The 18,278-nt window shown below is 39.4% G+C and overlaps 1 long non-coding RNA gene across 1 annotated transcript in view; it reads left to right on the top strand.

The window, feature by feature from the left end:
* LOC133543664 (uncharacterized) overlaps positions 1 to 18,278 on the top strand; it is a 62,816-nt gene that overhangs the window by 35,515 nt on the left and 9,023 nt on the right. Inside the window, exon 2 of the long non-coding RNA XR_009804469.1 lies at positions 2,289 to 2,352. This is a non-coding gene — a long non-coding RNA (uncharacterized LOC133543664). The remainder of the gene's footprint in view (positions 1 to 2,288; positions 2,353 to 18,278) is intronic.

Below are 18,278 nucleotides of genomic sequence, written 5' to 3'. Positions count from 1 at the left end.
GGCAGATGGATGGATATATATATATATATTAGGGGTGTAGGAAAAATCGATTTGAATTTGAATCGCGATTCTCACGTGCGATTCAGAATCGATTCTTGTTTTTTTTAAATGGTTTTTTTTTAATCTTTTATTTTGTTTTTTTTATCAATCCAACAAACCACTACACAACAATACCATAACAATACAATCCAAGTCCAAAAGCAAAGCTGACCCAGCAACACTCAGAACTGCAATAAACAGAACAATTGAGAGGAGACACAAACACCACACAGAACAAAACAAAAGTAGTGAAACAAACATAAATATTATCAACAACAGTATCAATATTAGTTATAATTTCAGCATAGCAGTGATTAAAAATCCCTCATTGACATTATCATTAGACATTTATAAAAATAGTCAAAAATAACAATAGTGTCACAGTTGCTTACACTTGCATGGCATCTCATAAACTGGACAACACACTGTGTCCAATCTTTTCACAAAGATCAAATAAGTCAGATTTTTGGTTCATTTAATAGTTAAAACAAATGTACATTATTGCAATCAGTTGATAAAACATTGTCCTTTACAATTATAAAAGCGTTTTACAAAAATCTACTACTCTGCTAGCATGTCAGCAGACTAGGGTAGATCCTGCTGAAATCTATGTATTCAATGAATACACAATACTTTTGAATTGGAAAAATATCGTTTTTAAATCGAGAATCGCGTTGAATCGAAAAAATCGATTTATAATCGAATCGCGACCCCAAGAATCTATATTGAATCGAATCGTGGGACACCCAAAGATTCGCAGCCCTATTATATATATATATATATATATACATATATATATATATATATATATATATATATATATATATATATATATATATGTATATATATATATATATTGTATATTCATACATACACATATAATTAATGATAAATGGGTTGTACTTGTATAGCGCTTTTCTACCTTCAAGGTACTCAAAGCGCTTTGACACTACTTCCACATTCACACACACATTCACACACTGATGGAGGGAGCTGCCATGCAAGGCGCTAACCAGCACCCATCAGGAGCAAGGGTGAAGTGTCTTGCTCAGGACACAACAGACGTGACGAGGTTGGTACTAGGTGGGATTTGAACCAGGGACCCTCAAGTTGTGCACAGCCACTCTCCATATGTATATGTATATATATATATATATATATATATATATATATATATATATATGTATGTATGAATAAATATATCTATGTATATTTATATATATATATATATACATACATACATATATATATGTGTGTATATATATGTTTATATGTATATATATATATATATGTGTGTGTGTATATAATATATACATAGATATGCTTATGTATATGTATATGTGTGTGTGTATATATATATATATATATATATATATATATATATATATATATATATATATATATATATATATAAATGGACGGTGTGGCGCAGTGAAAGAGTGGCCGTGCTCAACCCGAGGGTCCCTGGTTCAAACCCCACCTAGTACCAACCTCGTCACGTCTGTTATGTCCTGAGCAAGACACTTCACCCTTGCTCCTGATGGGTGCTGGTTAGCGCCTTGCATGGCAGCTCCCTCCATCAGTGTGTGAATGTGTGTGTGAATGGGTAAATGTGGAAGTAGTGTCAAAGCGTTATACAAGTACAACCCATTTATCATTTTAATATATATATGTATATATATATACATATATATATATATATATATATATATATATATAGAATTTAATTGCACGTCTCTATAAAAATAATTATCGTAGTTTTTTGTAGTTATATAATAATAATAATAATGTAGAGCATTTACCTTCGAGACTGGACTTTTACACTATCCAACTGCTTTTCCGTCAAACACACCATCAGAAGCGTCTCCATATTTACATGATAAAATGTCCGCTGTCAGATATGTGGCAACGTTCACAGGATCTTTCAACACTGCAGATCCAACGACTACTTTGGGACAAATGATGATCCAGAACCGTATATTTTTGAGGCTGAATATACTGAGGGTGCTTTACAAGTTTTAGAGAAGCTGAGTGACTAGCATGTAGCACTACTGTTAAGTGCTAAACAGGAAATAGAACTATGAACATTATGAGACAATAACTTACTGTACAATGTCTGCTCTCACTGGGATGCCAACAGATGGGATGTTTATATCTTTCCGTTCAAGATGAAAAATTAATCATAATAGTCATGTTGGTTAGAAAAAAAAGTGACAAATGTCTTTTTGTGTCTTTCTTGCCATCTCCAGGTCTAAATTGGATGTCAGAGTTGAACAACTTCTCGGTTTACGTCCACAACCTTCTACTATCCAGGTGAGAAGCATGATTTATCATCTCAAATCAACTGTCACCAACTCAGAGGCCATGCAGCAGCTCGCTATGTTGATGTATCTGCATAAGCTAGTTAGCTGCCAAGAAGTAGTTCCTCGACGTTAGCACTTATAACAACAATATCGCAAATACTTGGTTAATATTCAGGTCACATGATGTAAACAAAGTATTGTTGGTGGTCATTTTCCCATTTCCTCGATTGTTAACTACTTCCAACTTGACTAGTAGAATGCATAAAAAAAACATACCTTCTTGAATTAAATTAAGATTTGGAATGATAAAGAAAAAAAGTACGCTTCCCCTTTAAGGGCTCATATGTATGATTTTGTACCCAAGTCCTCAAACACCACCTGAGCTGGAACTAAAATTTGTCATGTTGTGTAAATGGTAAATAAGAATAAGAGAATACAATAATTTGCAAATCCTCAATTGAATGGACTGCTAAGACAAGATATTTCATGTTCACACTCTACTATGCAAAGCCAAAGCCATTTATCAACAACACCCGGAAACACTTCGACTGAGAAAGTTAAAGAATGCTTATCAAACACTTATTTGGAACATCCCACAGGTGAACAGGCTAATTGGGAACAGGTGGGTACCTACCATGATTGGGTATAAAAGCAACTTCCATGAAATTCACAAACAAAGACGGGGCGAGGGTCACCACTTTGTCAACAAATGCCAGAGCAAATTGTTGAAGAACAACATTTCTCAACAAGGAATTTAGGGATTTTAACATCTACGCTCCGTAATATCATCAAAAGGTTCGGATAATGTGGAGAAATCACTGCACGTAAGGCAGGATATTACGCACCTTGGATCCCTCAGGCGCTACTGTATCAAAAAGCCACATCAGTGTGTAAAGGATATCACCACGTGGGCTCAGGAACACTTCAGACAACTACTGCCAGTGACTACAGTCAGTCATTACATCTGTAAGTGCAAGTTAAAACTCTACCATGCAAAGCCACAGCCATTTATCAACAACACCCAGAAACGCCGCGCGGCTTCGCTGGGCCCGAGCTCATCTAAGATGGACTGGTGCAAAGTGGGAAAGTGTTCTGTGGTCTCACGAGTCCACATTTCAAATTGTTTTTGAAAACTGTGGACGAACAAAGAGGAAAAGAACCATCCGGACTGTTCTAGGCGCAAAGTGTAAAAGCCAGCATGTGTGATGGTATGGGGGTGCATTAGTGGCCAAGGCATGGGTAACTTACACATCTGTGAAGGCACCATTCATGCTGAAAGGTACATGCAGCTTTTGGACGCCCCTGCTTATTTCGGCAAGACGTTGCCACAGCGTGGTTTCATAGTAAAAGAGTGCAGGTACTAGACTGGCCTGCCTGTAGTTTGCACATGTAAGACCATATCTGCACATGCTCATCACGCTACATCGTTAGCACTAATCTGTTATGCTAGTTGTAGGACGGCCCTTGTCTCTTTGACAAAGTCTCCTTAATGGGCTGATGTCATGTCCCTGGAAGGAGGTACACACACACACACACACACACACACACACACACACACACACACACACACACACACACACACACACACACACCTAGTAGGCATTCCTTTCAAGTGTCATGCGGTGTCAGGGTGGCGGCTTAGAAGGCCTCGACGCGGCGTCCTGCTCTCCGTCAAAGCCAGATAATCCGCCGGCCGTCTTTAAATTGCAGCAGTGTGAACTTTTCCCAGAAAAAAGCCGTAGACGTAGGAGAGACGTGAGGCGGCTGGCGAGGGTTTGAGATGGAGTTTGATGTTGATGCACCAGACCTTCAACAATGTTAAATGTCTTATTAGAATCAAATACCAGTATTTTCCATGTGATTATTTTCCAATTAAGTCTTTTGGCCCACTTACAATAATATTGTTGTTAATGAGTTGTGTACTAGTGTTGTATTTGTGTGTGATGTGTACCCCATTCAGATAGTTGCCAATAAAACATTTACGTTGCACGGGATCATTTGGGCATTCCTCTAACTTTCTGTTTGTAAAATACATATTTTGTATTAGTATTTATTTAATTTAATGACATTATTAATATTTATAAATGAAGATTCTTAATAAATGACAGTATAATAAGTACACATTTGATTGGTAAGTCATAGTGTAACCACCTGGAATTATACATTACGTGTGGTGTTGGAGTTGTCCCACTTGTTGTGTGTCTGTAAACGCATCACTGACTAAGTGCCATATCAGACCATATCAAGTGCAACATAGTACAAATACAACATAGTACAAGGGTACACCCTGGACAAGTCGCCACCTCATGGCAGGGCCGACACAGATAGACAGACAACATTCACACACTAGGGACCATTTAGTGTTGCCAATCAACCTATCCCCAGGTGCATGTCTTTGGAGGTGGGAGGGGCCTATCCCCAGGTGCATGTCTTTGGAGGTGGGAGGGGCCTATCCCCAGGTGCATGTCTTTGGAGGTGGGAGGGGCCTATCCCCAGGTGCATGTCTTTGGAGGTGGGAGGGGCCTATCCCCAGGTGCATGTCTTTGGAGGTGGGAGGGGCCTATCCCCAGGTGCATGTCTTTGGAGGTGGGAGGGGCCTATCCCCAGGTGCATGTCTTTGGAGGTGGGAGGAAGCCGGAGTAGCCGGAGGGAAACCACGCATTCACGGGGAGAACATGCAAACTCCACACAGAAAGATCCCGAGCCCAGGATTGAACCCAGGACTGCTCACGACCTTCGTATTGTGAGGCAGACGCACTAACCCCTCTTCCACTGCCCACATATATATATATATTTATATATATATATATATATATATATATATATATATATATGGGGTTCCCTGATGATTGAGGGAACCCCTCATGAAACAGTTCTGTAGAGATGAAGTAGTCTTGTGATTTTTCTCACACCTACATATTGCGCTCTACCACGGTATCGAGCACTATTCTCTGGATAATCCAATCAAGACATATATATATATATATATATATATATATATATATATATATATATATATATATAAATATATATATATATATATATATATATATATATATATATATATATATATGTGTGTGTATGTGTTTATGTGTGTATGTGTATGTGTATGTGTATGTGTATATATGTATGTGTATATGTATATATGTGTGTTTATATATATATATATATATATATATATATATATAAATGTATGTATGTGTGTATGTGTATATGTATATATGTATGTGTATATGTATATATATGTGTGTGTATATATATATATATATATATATATATATATCTTATCTTACTGATAGGCTGCAGTGCGTCTCCCATAACAATGTGACCTCGGACTACGTTAAGATAATGATCTCAGCGTCTTTAGTGGACAAAATGGAGTGAATTTTAGCGATATTACGGAGATGAAAGAAGGCCGTTTTAGTAACGCTTTTAATGTGTGCCTCAAAGGAGAGAGTTGGGTGGAAGATAATACCCACATTCTTTACCGAGTCGCCTTGTTTAATTGTTTGGTTGTCAAATGTTAGAGTTGTATCATTAAATAGAGGTCGGTGTCTAGCAGGACCGATAATTAGCATTTCCGTTTTTTTGGCGTTGAGTTGCAAAAAGTTAGCGGACATCCATTGTTTAATTTCATTAAGACACGCCTCCAGCTGACTACAATCCGGCATGTTGGTCCCACTCTCCCTTGTGGAGGGGGTCCGGTCCGATCCGGTAGCCATGTACTGTTCGCCTGTGTATCGGCTGGGGACATCTCTGCGCTGCTGATCCGCCTCCGCTTGGGATGGTTTCCTGCTGGTTCCGCTGTGAACGGGACTCTCGCTGCTGTGTTGGATCCGCTTTGGACTGGACTCTCGCGACTGTGTTGGATCCATTATGGATTGAACTTTCACAGTATCATGTTAGACCCGCTCGACATCCATTGCTTTCCTCCTCTCCAAGGTTCTCATAGTCATCATTGTCACCGACGTCCCACTGGGTGTGAGTTTTCCTTGCCCTTATGTGGGCCTACCGAGGATGTCGTAGTGGTTTGTGCAGCCCTTTGAGACACTAGTGATTTAGGGCTATATAAGTAAACATTGATTGATTGAATGATTGATATATATATATATATATATATATATATATATATATATATATATATATATATATATATATATATATATATATAAAATAAAAAACAAGACCTGACATTTGTTGTCATTCATGAGTTTGATTGGAAGCTATTTGTTGTTGTTTGTATGATCAGCATCAATGTATCATATGGGATACATCAGGGTCATTTATGCCTGTTAATTCGTCATTAGTTTTTGCATCATCTTGCAGTCCAGCAAACAAGACAACAACGATGAGGGATACGACCGACTATCATTTGCGTCTAACATGAAAACATCGATTATTTCCTTTGGACGTGATGATGATGATGATGATGATGATGATGATGATGATGTGCCAGTAATGATCTCTGCAATGTTCCTAATTGCACGGACGTCGTTACGTGCCTCAACTTCATTAGGACATGAATGTTAGCCCCTCCCCCTGACCTCCGCCCCGTGGCGTTAGCGGCCCCTAATCAGCGCCAAAGACAGGAAGTGGTCGTCTCGCACACACGTCCGCCCCTCCCCCTCCCCAACCCGCCGCCGGCCTCCGTGCTCGGACGTGGCCGGGTCCGCCGGGCGTCTCGTTAGCGCCGCGCCCTCCTGGACTGACCGAGCACCAGCTCGCCCTGCGCTCTTTGTGCTAATTAGTCCGGAATGTGAGCTGTCAACATGCAAACATCGTGCCAGCAGGGGGACCCCCCCCCCCACACACACACAAACACACACACACGATGGGCGTCCGGCACCTTGCCTCAGCACGGCGGTTCTTCCCTGGGCGACTCGTGTCACATCCAGGTCCCTCCCCGGCAAATCTTCATAATGAAGTGGCAAACGTGGCCATGATTGCTTGTGACACACCTACTCTGCTAATTATTGCTGTGAGGCCGTGTGCTAATGAAATTAATGCATTCATTGCCCCAACAAATTAGCATAACTCATCGCAATGGCCCACATTCCCAGGAAGAGCGAGGACAAACCGGGCGGCGTTCTTCCTTGATGAAGGTCTTAATGGCGTCGGGGTGTTAAACGGGCGCGATGGCGTTCCAGTGATCATCGCCGGCGTCGCGCTCCTCGTCTCCGTATTAAATGGCCGTGCCAGTGTACGCATTAAAATGTTGTTATTCTGACGGATGAACGCTTCCCACCATCGTGCAATGTGAAGATTGCGGCGAGGGATGGGGCGCTTTATTAAAAACAAGATGGCACAGATGGCACTAGTGGGGAGGGAGGGGGGGTGGGGGGGGATTGTCTCACCGTCTCCCCTCAGATTCATACTGATACTTTTCCTACATAACATGTCCAACATCCACATTTATCTCATATACCTTATTTTTCATGCTATAGAGCGCACCGGTATATAAGGCGCACTCACTATTTCCATTTAAGTGGCAGGTATATACCTCGTGACATGAGGTGTTTACACATAAATATTTATTTACATACCTTAATTGTTGAATGAAGCAATTTAGTATCCGTTAGTCTACGAAATAACATGTTTTTTCCTCATTTGGTGGAAGATTACCGTATTTTCCAGACAAAGTGCGCTGGTATATAAGCCGCACTCACTACATTGCAAAAGAATAAATGTTTTCATATATTAGCCGCACCGGACTAAAAGTGGCAGATATATATGTTGTCAAATGAGTTATTTACATAGACATATTTATTTACATACCTTAATTGTTTCCAAATGGAGCAATGTAGTATTTGTTAGTCTACAAAATAACATGTCCCCCCCCCCAATTTGGTGGAAGATGACCGTATTTTCCAGACAATGTGCACAGGTATATAAGGCGCACCCACTACATTTTGGGGAAAAAAAAATGTTTGCATGTATTGGCCGCACCGAACTTTAAGTGGCAGAAATATAAGTTGTAAAATGAGTTATTTACACAGAAATATTTATTGACATACCTTAATTGTTTCCAAATGAAGCAATGTAGTATATGTTAGTCTACAAAATAACATGTCCCCCCCCATTTGGTGGAAGATTACCGCATTTTCCAGACTACAAAGCGCACCGGTATGTAAGGCGCAATCAGTACATTTCAAAAGAAAAACATTTCCCATATATTAGCCGCGCCGGACTATAAGCTACAGATAAATACCTTGTGAAATGACTTATTTACACAGAAATATTTATTGACATACCTTTATTGTTTCCAAATGGAGCAATGTAGTATCTGTTAGTCTACAAAATAACATGTTGTTTCCTAATTTGGTGGAAGACTACCGTATTTTCCAGACAATGCGCGCCGGTATATAAGCCGCACTCACTACATTGCAAAAGAATAAATGTTTTCATATATTAGCCGCACCGGACTATAAGTGGCAGATATACATGTTGTCAAATGAGTTATTTACATAGAAATATTTATTTACATACCTTAATTGTTTCCAAATAGAGCAATGTAGTATCTGTTAGTCTACAAAATAACATGTTTCCCCCCCAACCCCCATTTGGTGGAAGATGACCGTATTTTCCAGACAAAGAGCACCGGTATGTAAGGCACACCCACTACATTTCAAAAGAAAAACATTTTCCATATATTAGCCGCACCGGACTATAAGTCGCAGATATGTACGTTGTGAAATGACTTATTTACTCAGAAATATTCATTGACATACTTTTATTGTTTCCAAATGGAGCAATGTAGCATCTGTTAGTCTACAAAATAACATGTTTTTTCCCCATTTGGTGGAAGATGACCGTATTTTCCAGACAAAATGCACAGGTATATAAGGCGCACCCACTACATTTTTGGGAAACAAAAAATGCTTCCATATATTAACCGCACTGGACTATAAGCCGCAGATAAATACCTTGTGAAATGAGTTATTTACACAGAAATATTTATTGGCGTACCTTAATTGTTTCCAAATGAAGCAATGTAGTATCTGTTAGTCTACAAAATAACATGTTGTTTCCTAATTTGGTGGAAGACTACCGTATTTTCCAGACAAAGCGTGCCGGTATATTAACCGCACTCACTACATTGCAAAAGAATAAATGTTTTCATATATTAGCCGCACCAGACTAAAAGAGGCAGATATATATGTTGTGAAATGAGTTATTTACACATAAATATTTATTGGCATACCTTAATTGTTTCCAAATGAAGCAATGTAGTATCTGTTAGTCTACAAAATAACATGTTGTTTCCTAATTTGGTGGAAGACTACCGTATTTTCCAGACAAAGCGCGCCGGTATATAAGCCGCACTCACTACATTGCAAAATAATAAATGTTTCCCATATATTAGTCGCACTGGACTATAAGTGGCAGATATATATGTTGTCAAATGAGTTATTTACATAAAAATATTGATTTACATACCTTAATTGTTTCCAAATGGAGCAATGTAGTATCTGTCAGTATACAAAATAACATGTCCCCCCCCCCTCTATTTGGTGGAAGATGACTGTATTTTCCAGACAATGCACACTGGTGTATAAGGCGCACCCACTACATTTTTGGGGGGGAAATAAATGTTCCCATGTATTGGCCGCACCGAACTTTAAGTGGCAGAAATATAAGTTGTGAAATTAGTTATTTACTCAGAAATATTTATTGACATCCCTTAATTGTTTCCAAATGAAGCAATGTAGTATCTGTTAGTCTACAAAATAACATGTTTTACCCCCCCCCATTTGGTGGAAGATTACCGCATTTTCCAGACTACAAAGTGCACCGGCATGTAAGGCGCAATCAGTACATTGCAAAAGAAAAACATTTCCCATATATTAGCCGTGCCGGACTATAAGCTGCAGATAATACCTTGTGAAATGAGTTATTTACACAGAAATATTTATTGACATACCTTAATTGTTTCCAAATGAAGCGATGTAGTATCTGTTAGTCTACAAAATAACATGTTGTTTCCTAATTTGGTGGAAGACTACCGTATTTTCCAGACAAAGCGCGCCGGTATATAAGCCGCACTCACTACATTGCAAAATAATAAATGTTTTCATATATTAGCCGCACTGGACTAAAAGTGGCAGATATATATGTTGTCAAATGAGTTATTTACACAGAAATATTTATTGACATACCTTGACTTTTTTCCAAATAGAGCAATGTAGTATCTTTTCGTCTACAAAATAACATGTTTGTTTTTTTCCCATTTGGTGGAAGATGACCGTTTTTTCCAGACTACAAAGTGCACCAATGTATTAGCCGCACTCAAAACATTTCAAAAGAAAAAATATTTTCCATAAATTAGCCGCACCGGACTATACAGGCTGTAAGCTGCAGATATATACGTTGTGGAATTAGTTATTTACACAGAAATACTATGTCAATATTTATTGACATAGTCGCAGATATATATGTTGTGAAATTACTTATTTCACAAATTACTTATTTCCCCCCCCGTCCCCATTTGGTGGAAGATGACCGTATTTTCCAGACAAAGAGCACCGGTATGTAAGGCACACCCACTACATTTCAAAAGAAAAACCTTTTCCATATATTAGCCGCACCGGACTATGAGTCGCAGATATATACCTTGTGAAATGAGTTATTTACTCAGAAATATTCATTGACATACTTTTATTGTTTCCAAATGAAGCAGTGCAGTATCTGTTAGTCTACAAAATAACATGTTTCCCCCTCCATTTGGTGGAAGATGACTGTATTTTCCAGACAAAATGCACCGGTATATAAGGCGCACCCACTACATTTTTGGGAAAACAAAAAATGCTTCCATATATTAGCCGCACCGGACTATAAGTCACAGATATATACCTTGTGAAATGAGTTATTTACACAGAAATATTTATTGACATACCTTAATTGTTTCCAAATGAAGCTATGTAGTATCTGTTAGTCTACAAAATAACATGTTGTTTCCTAATTTGATGGAAGACTACCGTATTTTCCAGACAATGCACGCCGGTATATAAGCCGCACTCACTACATTGCAAAAGAATAAATGTTTTCATATATTAACCGCAGATCTATATGTTGTGAAATTAGTTATTTACACAGAAATATTTATTGACATACCTTAATTGTTTCCAAATGGAGCAATGTAGTATCTGTTAGTCTACAAAATAACATGTTCTTTCCCCATTTGGTGGAAGATTACCGTGATTTCCAGAAAACAAAGCGCACCGGGATATAAGCCGCACTCACTACATTTCAAAAGAAAATGTTTTTCTATATATTAGCCGAACCGGACTATAAATCGCAAATATATACCTCGTGAAATGAGTTATTTCCACAGAAATATTCATTATTAATCATTAATATAAAGTATATTAAGAATATGTTTGACTCCTACATTGTTTACTTCAATGACAACCTCCTTAAAGTTTTGTAATCCATCAGAAATATCAAGCAACTAAAAAGCACCAAACATGGATAAGTGGGGAGAGTGTTTTACAGTTTTCCCATCATGCTTTGCAATGGCTTTAAATGGGTGAATGTTTATTGGTGCTTAGTTCAGTGAGCAAGTTGTCATGTGAGACCATGTGTGTTGACTTTTTCTGTTGGTTGGATTATTTGTATTTATTTTTTGCACCATGACAAGGGCAGGTTGTTTGCATAGGGTCATATAAGTAAATGCTGCACAAGATTCAATTCAGAGGCTGATTAAAGGTAATTGGACGAGATTCCTTACTTTTTAAAAATGGTTTAATTTGTGCACCATGACTAGGGCAGGTTGTTTGCATAGGGTCATATAAGTAAATGCTGCACAAGATTCAATTCATAGCTTAGTTAAAGAACATTGGACGAGATTCCTTACTTTTTTCATTTTTTTTAATATTCGCACCATGACTAAGGCAGGTTTTTTACATTGGGTCATATAAGTAAATGCTGCACAAGATTCAATTCAGAGGCTAATTAAAGGTAATTGGACGAGATTCCTTACTTTTTAAAATGGTTTAATTTGTGCACCATGACTAGGGCAGGTTGTTTTCATTGGGTCATATAAGTAAATGCTGCACAAGATTCAATTCATAGCCTAATTAAAGAACATTGGACGAGATTCCTTACTTTTTTCTTTTTTTTTTAATATTCGCACCATGACTAAGGCAGGTTTTTTACATTGGGTCATATAAGTAAATGCTTTACAAGATTCAATTCAGAGCCTAATTAAAGGACATCGGACTGGATTCCTTACTTTTTTTTTTTTTTTTTTTTTTGCACCATGACTAGAGCAGGTTGTTTGCATTGTGTCATATAAGTAAATGCTCCACAAGGTTAAATTCAGAGCCTAATTAAAGGTCATTGGACGAGATTCCTTACTTTTTAAAAATTGTTATATTTTTGCACCATGACTAGGTCAGGTTGTTTGCATTGGGTCATATAAGTAAATGCTGCACAGGATTCAATTCAGAGCCTAATTAAAGGACATTGGACATGATTCCTTATTTTTTTTTATTTATTATTTTTGCACCATGACTAGGGCAGGTTGTTTGCATTGTCATATAAGTAAATGCTGCATGATTAAATTCAGAGCTTAATTAATGGTCATTGAGCATGATTCTGTATTCAGTTTGCAGGCCATGGGGCGGTGTTAAATCAGTCATTGCGGGCCGCCACAGTAAAACCATCGTGTGGGTAATAACGATTTTTTTTTGGGGGGGGGGGGGGTTTTAGTTGTCCTGCTGGTTCCATTGGCTGGGATTGGAACCATCTGCACGTGAAGCCAGGCACGAGGCGGTGGCGTGCGTGTCAATAATCAGGGTTCACGCCAGCTTGTTGAAAGAAAGTTAGTGGGAAAAAAGAAAAAAAGAAAGAAGGCAAAGCCAATCAGCAACCAGCTGCTCTTTGACCACAAGCGGTGTTAGATTCCAAGATGAATCAACAACAATCACCGGACACCCCGCGCCATACCAAATGTCTCATTTAGCCTCCATTAGCGTGCGTCATGTTTCCAATCACCTGGCGCCGACACTGTGACATTTGCTGTCAGCGCCATGCATACGCACAGCCAGCCGCTGCTCCTGAATAAAAGGCGGGGGCCCGGGCCGCCGCGTGGCGCTCTGACCCGCCGCGCCGCCATGAATACATCCAAGGCATCAGCGGGGAGGCCGCGCGGGCCCATCTGCGGCGCCGCATCAGCCCGCCAAATAAAGGCGGCAACACCGCGCGCGGGCATTAGCATGAGGGACGCGCGGCGCCATTAACTCGGGCGCGCCCGGCGAATGCCGAGTTTGTCATTACGCCGCTTGTCCGCCTCGCCGGCCGCCGTTTTGCTTCTGGGGTAAAATAAGGCATAAAGAGGCTAAGTGGCGCAGCACAACAAAGAGCTGACGGCTGCTTTATCTCACAAACACCAACTTTCACATCCCGCACGCCATCAAAGATCACCTTGACTCCGCACTTGTGCTTCTGGTCCAAAGTACAACATGGAAGGGTCTTTCTTCACTGCAAAGAAGGACAATTCAACCTAAATGTTCTCACGTTAAACTTTCATAAAAGATGCGAGAGTCAATTGCATTTTTTTTTCTTCCGCTTTGAATCATGCGGCTTAAAAGACAATGCGGCTACTTTGGGAATTTTCTTACGGTAGCAACCATGCTACAAATTGCTAAAAAGAAAAGCAAAAATACACCTAGAAAGTGTTTTGTTGTTGGCGCTATGATGCCATCTTTTGGACGACTTCGCTGACTGCAGGTGTCCTCACATTTTTGTTGTTGTCTCCCAAACATGCATCACGTTTCTTCTTGTTCTGGTTCTTCTAACACACTCCAAGCTGCGTTTGTTAGAACAATTTTACTTACTAAAGTGCCCTGAGTGTGATGTTACTTGTGTGTGTGTACATATATACACACATACATATATATATATATATATATATATATATATATATATATATATATATATATATATATATATGCCGCCTTTATTTATATATACATATATATATATATATATATATATATATATATATATGTATGTGTGTATATATGTACATATGTGTGTGTGTGTATATATATGTATATATATACATATATTTTACACACATACATGTATGGGACGGCGTGGCGCAGTGGGAGAGTGGCCATGCGCAACCCGAGGGTCCCTGGTTCAATCCCCACCTAGTACCAACCTCGTCACGTCCGTTGTGTCCTGAGCAAGACACTTCACCCTTGCTCCTGATGGGTGCTGGTTAGCGCCTTGCATGGCAGCTCCCTCCATCAGTGTGTGAATGTGTGTGTGAATGTGGAAGTAGTGTCAAAGCGCTTTGAGTACCTTGAAGGTAGAAAAGCGCTATACAAGTACAACCCATTTATTATTTATTTTATATATACATATATATGTATATATATATGTATATATATATATACACATATGTATCTATATCCATAATGTATGTATTTGTATATATATATATATATATATACAATCAATCAATCAAAGATTATTTATATAGCCCTAAATCACTAGTGTCTCAAAGGGCTGCACAAACCACTACGACATCCTCGGTAGGCCCACATGAGGGCAAGGAATACTCACACCCAGTGGGACGTTGGTGACAATGATGACTATGAAAAACCATGGAGAGGACATCATATGTGGGCAAACAACGTATTTGATTTGATTTGTATTCAAATCTATTTTTTCACACGCTCCTAATATACAGTGGGACAAAAAGTATTTAGTCAGCCAGCGATTGTGCAAGTTCTCCCACTTCAAATGATGACAGAGGTCTGTCATTTTCATCATAGGTACACTTCAACTGTGAGAGACAGAATGTGGAAAAACATCCAGGAATTCACATTGTAGGAATTTTAAAGAATTGATTTGTAAATTATGGTGGAAAATAAATATGTGGTCAAACAATCAAAGCTCTCACTGATGGAAGGAGGTTTTGGCTCAAAATCTCACGATACATGGCCCCATTCATTCTTTCCTTAACACGGATCAATCGTCCAGAAAAACAGCCCCAAAGCATGATGTTTCCACCCCCATGCTTCACAGTATGTATGGTGTTTTTTTTTTGTTTTTTTTTAAGTTTATTAAGGATCCCCATTAGTCTACACCGCAGTGGAGACTATTCTTCCTGGGGTCCAGGCAAAAAACATCACACAACCACAGAACAAACGATTAAAATGCAGTACAACATGATCCAATAATAAATTGTCATAATACAAAAATAGCAACAACAAAGAACCAAAAAATACTAATAGATGTTACTTAATAATTTTCATACCAAAGATAAAAATAGCAATATAAAAATAGATATACTGTATACATTTTTGCAAAAATAAAACAAAGAACCAATGGCCTAAAACACATTAGTGTACCAAAGACAAACAATAAGTGACGAAAAAGTATCATCCATCCATTTTCTGCTGCTTATCCCATAATCAATAAAATACTCAATAGTCAATAAAAACAGTCATGACATTAGGTACAATCTAAAATAATCTCTTTACGCAATACTTCTCCTTTTAGTTTATTCTTAAAGCCCACTATGCTGGTGATTGATAGCAGATATTGTGGAAGTCTGTTCCAGTAAGTGATTGCCCGATACATTACAGTCTTTTTCAAAACATCACTTTTGGGTTTAAGACGGGTGAGCGCACCTCTTCGGGCTAGCCTGGTACCGTAGTTGTGACTGTCACTGGCAAGCAAGAGCTGAGAATACAGATATGAGGGTTTATGGTATGTATAGATGTTTTTTAAAAATAGAATCAAACTACAAGCCAGTCTTTCATCAACTTTCATCCATGACAATTCATGATGCATGATCTCAATGCCAGTCCTAAATGAGCAATGGAGAGCTAGTTCTTGGGATGCAACTCAGTATTCTTCTTCCTCCAAACACGACGAGTTGAGTTTATACCAAAAAGTTCTATTTTGGTTTCATCTGACCACATGACATTCTCCCAATCCTCTGCTGTATCATCCATGTATCCATTTTGGTATCAACTCAACTCCTCGTGTTTGGAGGAAGAAGAATACTGAGTTGCATCTCAAGAACACCATACCTACTGTGAAGCATGGGGGTGGAAACATCATGCTTTGGGGCTGTTTTTCTGCGATTGATCCGTGTTAAGGAAAGAATGAATGGGGCCATGTATCCTGAGATTTGGAGCCAAAACCTCCTTCCATCAGTGAGAGCTTTGAATGGTTGACCAAATACTTATTTTCCACCATAATTTACAAATAAATTCTTTAAAATTCCTACAATGTGAATTCCTGGATTTTTTCCCTCCCATTCTGTCTCTCACAGTTGAAGTGTACCTATGATGAAAATGACAGACCTCTGTCATCATTTGAAGTGGGAGAACTTGCACAATCGCTGGCTGACTAAATACTTTTTTGCCCCACTGTTAATAGTTACTTTACATGCAGTCGGCTTTTGGCCCCTGGCCACATTTATTTTTTTAGCCCAACGTGGCCCCTAAGTCTAAAAATTAGGGCAACCCTAATCGCGATTTTGATTGACGTAGTTTCACGGCCCAGCCCTAGAATAAATATATGGGAGTAGACTAAAATATGCACGGATGGAGGAAAAGCATGTCAACAAACCGGAGTGGGTTCATGCAGTGACCTTGAGTGACATTGTACTTCCAGCTTGCCAGTGTGTGATGCCAGTGAGTCGTCCACGTCACAAGAAGGAAGAAAAAAAAAGCTCTTAATGTGGCGGGTCGGCAGAGGAAGTGTCTCGGCAGAGCCGCCACGTCCTTGTCGTGTCTTGTTGAGGTGGAGCATCAGGCCCGACTAGGCTGCTGTGCTCACATCCCGCGCCCTTGTGCTTTCCACTGGGGGGCTCACACCCCTCTGGGAGGGGGGGGGGGGGGGGGCTTGCACCCCTCCAGGAATGCGCTCCCTCGTAATGAGGGTCAGAGGTGAAAGTGCCGCAGGCCGGGTATCTCCTGGCCGCTCCGACTATATTTAAAGGCCGCCTGGGGGCCTGTTTTTTAGAAGGGCATCTCCTAACTACTTCCTGGTTGCTAATTACTTTCTGCTGCGGCTATTCGTCTTTGGCAACCTGGCTCTAAAATAAGAACGCTCGCCTCGCTGCACAGGATAATTATTCACGCGCTGACTTGTGCGTGTGTGTGTGTGTCAGTGTGTGTGTGTGTGTGTGTGTGTGTGTGTGTGTCGGACCGTCCGCCGTCCAGACACAATATCCGACTTGTCTTTTACGAGGCGTCATCGGCGGATCCCAGTTTGCGGCCGCTAAGTGGCACTTTGCACACGTGCGGGCGTGAAGTGAAGTGACAGGTCAATTGCTGATTTGTGCTTCCGTTAAAAAGGCCAAAGAGGCTGCCGTGCTAAAAGCTCTCTGCTGCAAAGTAGTGTGTGTGTGTGTGTGTGTGTGTGTGTGTGTGTGTGTGTGTGTGTGAGACACACTCTTAATGGAAGTAGCTTTCTCCTGGTGACACCTGGGCGGAACGTTGTTGAGCACCAAAAGAGCTTCTACAACATTTTTTTTTTATTTAAAAAAAATATATAAACGGCTCGCAGCACAATTGTAAAAATACTGTTAGAAAAAAGTGGAAAAAAAAGAGCAAGGAGGTAAGGATACAAAGTTGCAGTGTTGACTGTAAAAACACAAAGCTGCCAGCTTTAAAACTGCCATTGCTCCAAAAATAATATTCCATTCATCCATTTTTTACCGATTGTCCCTTTCGGGGTGGAGAAAGGGACAATCCTAAAAAAAAAGTTTTTTTTCTGAAAAAAACAACAACATTTTTTTGAGGTCAAACACAAAATGTTCAATACTCCCCCCCAAAATAATATATATATATATATATATATATACATATATATATATATATATATATATATATATATATATATATATATATATATATAGGGACGGTGTGACACAGTGGGAGAGTGGCCATGCGCAACCCGAGGGTC

The sequence above is a fragment of the Nerophis ophidion genome, linkage group LG26, assembly GCF_033978795.1.
Source record: "Nerophis ophidion isolate RoL-2023_Sa linkage group LG26, RoL_Noph_v1.0, whole genome shotgun sequence".
In the NCBI taxonomy this organism is placed as follows: Eukaryota; Metazoa; Chordata; class Actinopteri; order Syngnathiformes; family Syngnathidae; genus Nerophis; species Nerophis ophidion.
The sequence above is the reverse complement of the archived record's forward strand: the minus strand, read 5'-3'. Positions and strand labels throughout refer to the sequence as shown.